Raw genomic sequence first — 1,209 nt, forward strand, 5'->3', positions numbered from 1 at the left:
GCCCGGACGGGAACACGCGCCACGGACAGGAAAGTTCCGCTGAGAGCCTGTCGGAAGCCGCTGTTCCGCCGCGCCGGATGGATTGAGACTCCTTCCTCTACAGAGCCATCTATGCTAACTTTTTCAGGAGTGAATGAAGCACGGAAATCCCAGGCCGGAAACCTGAGAATGATTTTAGTGGTGTGTCCAACAGAATGAGTTTGCACCCCGCTAGCCATCAGAGAGGCACGTTGGAAAGCGATTCAAGTGAGTCTCGGTTCCTCCTCATTCCTCACTTGGGGATAACCTTGGAGGCTTGTTAGGACTATATGAAATGTTGCAAGTGCCTGGCGCGGAGATGTGCGACTCAACACTGGGTCTCGGTCATTGCTGACGCTGCCAATGATGATTGTTACTACTGCTATCGCCTCCTACAGAGCTTGGGCCCAGACTTAAGGACTCTTGTAAAACTCAGCAGTGGCCACAGGACTGGAAAAGGTCAGTTTTCATTCCATCCCAAAGAAAGGCAATGCTAAAGAATGCTCAAACTACCGCACAATTGCACTCATCTCACACGCTAGTAAAGTAATGCTCAAAATTCTCCAAGCCAGGCTTCAGCAATATGTGAACTGTGAACTTCCAGATGTTCAAGCTGGTTTTAGAAAAGGCAGAGAAACCAGAGATCAAATTGCCAACATCCTCTGGATCATGGAAAAAGCAAGAGAGTTCCAGAAAAACATCTATTTCTGCTTTATCGACTATGCCAAAGCCTTTGACTCTGTGGATCACAATAAAGTGTGGAAAATTCTGTAAGAGATGGGAATACCAGACCACCTGATCTGCCTCCTGAGAAATCTGTATGCAGGTCAGGAAGCAACAGTTAGAACTGGACATGGAACAAAAGACTGGTTCCAGATAGGAAAAGGAGTACGTCAAGACTGTATATTGTCACCCTGTTTATTTAACTTATATGCAGAGTACATCATGAGAAATGCTGGGCTGGATGAAGCACAAACTGGAATCAAGATTGCCGGGAGAAATATCAATAACCTCAGATATGCAGATGACACCACCCTGATGGCAGAAAGTGAAGAGGAACTAAAAAGCCTCTTGATGAAAGTGAAAGTGGAGAGTGAAAAAGTTGGCTTAAAGCTCAACATTCAGAAAACGAAGATCATGGCATCTGGTCCCATCACTTCATGGGAAATAGATGGGGAAACAGTGTCAGAC

This window comes from Bison bison, unplaced genomic scaffold (genome assembly GCF_000754665.1).
Source record: "Bison bison bison isolate TAMUID 2011002044 unplaced genomic scaffold, Bison_UMD1.0 scf7180017864304, whole genome shotgun sequence".
NCBI lineage: Eukaryota > Metazoa > Chordata > Mammalia > Artiodactyla > Bovidae > Bison > Bison bison.